Source organism: Mirounga leonina, unplaced genomic scaffold (genome assembly GCF_011800145.1).
Source record: "Mirounga leonina isolate KUSES-001 unplaced genomic scaffold, KU_Mleo_1.0 Mir_418, whole genome shotgun sequence".
In the NCBI taxonomy this organism is placed as follows: Eukaryota; Metazoa; Chordata; class Mammalia; order Carnivora; family Phocidae; genus Mirounga; species Mirounga leonina.
In genome coordinates this window covers 3,670,376-3,673,440 of record NW_023270739.1, presented here as the reverse complement: position 1 = coordinate 3,673,440, position 3,065 = coordinate 3,670,376, and positions in this window count along the sequence as shown.

Below are 3,065 nucleotides of genomic sequence, written 5' to 3'. Positions count from 1 at the left end.
ATTCCTGAGGATAAACTCCTTTGGTATAGTGTATTATCCTTTTTTTTTTTTTTTAAAGATTTTTATTTATTTATTTGACAGAGAGAGAGACAGCGAGAGAGGGAACAAGCAGGGGGAGTGGGAGAGGGAGAAGCAGGCTTCCCGCTGAGCAGGGAGCCCCATGCGGGGCTCGATCCCAGGACCCTGGGATCATGACCTGAGCCGGAGGCAGATGCTTAATGACTGAGCCACCCAGGCGCCCCAGTGTATTATCTTTTTTGTAAGTTGTTAGTTTCAAGTTAAGATTTTCTCTTTAAATATATTAAGATTTTATTTATTTACTTGAGAGAGAGCAAGAGCGAGAAAGCACAGAGGGAGAGGGAGAAGCAGACTCCCCGCTGAGCAGAGAGCCTGACATGGGGCTCAATCCCAGGACCCGGAGATCATGACCTGAGCCAAAGGCAGACACTCAACCGCCTGAGCCACCCAGGCGCCCCCAAGTTAAGATTTTTTTTTAAAAAAGATTTTATTTATTTATTTGACAGAGAGAGACACAGGGAGAGAGGGAAAATAAGCAGGGGAAGTGGGAGAGGGAGAAGCAGGCTCCCTGCTGACTCAGGGCTCAATCCCAAGACCCTGGGACCATGACCTGAGCCGAAGGCAGACGCTTAACGACTGAGCCACCCAGGCGCCCCGATTATTTTCACTTTAATCTTTTTTATTTCAATTCTTGTGCTTACTTTGGGCTTTATTTGCTCTTCCATTTCCAGTTCCTTAAAGTAGAAAGTGAGGTAATTCATTTGACACATTTGTTATTTTCTAATACAGATATTTTTAGTGCTGTGATTTTTTCCTCTATGTACTGCTTTAACTGCATCCCACACATTTTGATATTTTTTCATTTTCATTCAGTTCAAAATACTTTCTAACTTTCTTTTAGATTTTTTATTTCACTCATATGTTATTTAAATGTATGTTGTTTAGTTTCTAAATATTTGGAGATTTTCCAGGGGTCTTTCTGTTACTCATTTCTAATTTAATTCCATGTGGTCAAAGAACATACTTGAAATGACTTTTTTTTAAGGAGGCTCCTCACCCAATGTGGGGCTCAAACTCACAACCCTGATATCAAGACTCAAATGCTCTACTGACCAAGTCAGGCAGGCGTCCCCTAGAAACGACTGTAATATTTAAAAATTTTTGAGGCTTGTTTTATGGTTGAGAATATGGTCTGTCTTGGTAAATACTTCATGTATATATGAAACTAAGCATTCCTCAGTTTTAAACATCCATACTTTTGTAATTTTTTTTTTCTTTAGATTTTCTTTTTTGAGAGAGTACGTGTGCGACCTTGGAGAAGGGCAGAAGGGGAGGGAGAGGGAGAATTTCGAGCAGGCTCCGTGCTGAGCACAGAGCCCAACACAGGGCTTGATCTCAAGACCCTGAGATTATGAGCTGAGCCGAAACCAAGAGTCAGACACCTAACTGACTGAGCTACCCAGATGCCCCCATAGTTTTGTAATTATTATTTAGTTACATTCATAGTAATTTGGGGAGGGTGCAGGTTATCGTCTTGAATCGGAAGATGCCTATTTAATGTCTTTTTTTTTTTAATTGTATTTATTTATTTGAGAGAGAGAATGAGATAGAGAGCATGAGAGGGGGGAGGGTCAGAGAGAGAAGCAGACCCCCCGCTGAGCTGGGAGCCAGATGTGGGACTTGATCCCGGGACTCCAGGACCATGACCCAAGCTGAAGGCAGTCGCTTAACCAACTGAGCCACCCAGGCGCCCCTATTTGATGTCTTCAAGCTGCTCAAAGGCAGGCTCTGTGTCCTGTTTGCCTTTCTATCCCTTTAACATTTCTCCTGGCCCCAAATGGAAGCTCAGCAGACCCTGGTTGAATGGATGGATGACACTCAAAAGTGGTTAAGCTGTGTTCTTGTTTTTGCCTCAGAAAATATCCCCATTGTGCTATGTGACAAGACGGATTCTCACACACCTTTATGTCTTTGCATCCCTGCAGGACTTTGCACGTCGCTGAGCATACCGAAGGTGCTCGAGCAGCACTGGGGACACGGAATGGAATGAGAGAGATGGCTGCAGAGGCGCTGCCTCGACTGGTGGGGCCGGGAGGCCTTGCTGAGGCACCTGGCGAACTGCTCTGGCCACAGCTGGAGGGGCTGTCCTGTCACAAAGCCCTCTGAGACATGATGTCACACACAGACACCACTCTCCTTGAAAAAGGGAGGGGCTGGGCCCTGGGCTCCCAGACTTAGCTGGGCTCCGGTGCCCTTCTAGGCTCAGTCCTAGAGCCGGACGGGGGGCGAGGAGGACGCTGCCTGGACTCTGATACGGTCAGAGGGAGCTCTGCAAATCGCTGACACCATCGAGGTTGGCAGCTTTGGCAAGCCAGGCTCGAAGGCTGTCCCCAGTAAAGCACCCAAGCAGGTGAAAATTGTCTCTACAGCTCTTCGCTTCCCCTTGCCTCATCCCTTCCTGCCTGGCATTCCCCTTCTCCCCCGCTTCTTCTCGCCCTCACAACGATTTACTCTCCTCTCCTCCTCCAGACCGCCTCTCAGAAAAAGCCTGATAACTTTGCTCACACCAAGTTATAAAAGACCAAAAAGCTTCCTGGTGAATACATTGCGGGCGGGTTTCTCAGAGAAGGTGCTCTGGAGAAGGGAGGCACGCAGGGCCCTGCGGAGAGGTGAAGTGAGCCAAGCCTGGAAACGGCCCATGGGGTTTGGGGGCTCAGAGCGCACTGGTGACCTGGGTGGGAGAGGTGTTGGAGGTTTGCAGGGCTGGGAACAGATGGAGGCAGCTGAGGGGTGAGCGGAGGCCGAGAGGAGGGAAGACACCCAGGGCAGACAGCTGGTGGGCTGGGGTGGAGGATAGGGGGCCATTACAACGGTCACTGGGGAAGGGGTCTGGTTCAAGGGAGAAGGCCTTCTTTTAATGGAAGAGATGAGTGCGTGTGAAATGCTGATTAGGAGCCAGAAGGGAAGGAAAGGCTAAATATACCAGTGAGTGAGGGGCCCCCAAACACCCAGGCGGGGAGACCAGATGGAAGGGAGCACAGAGCAGG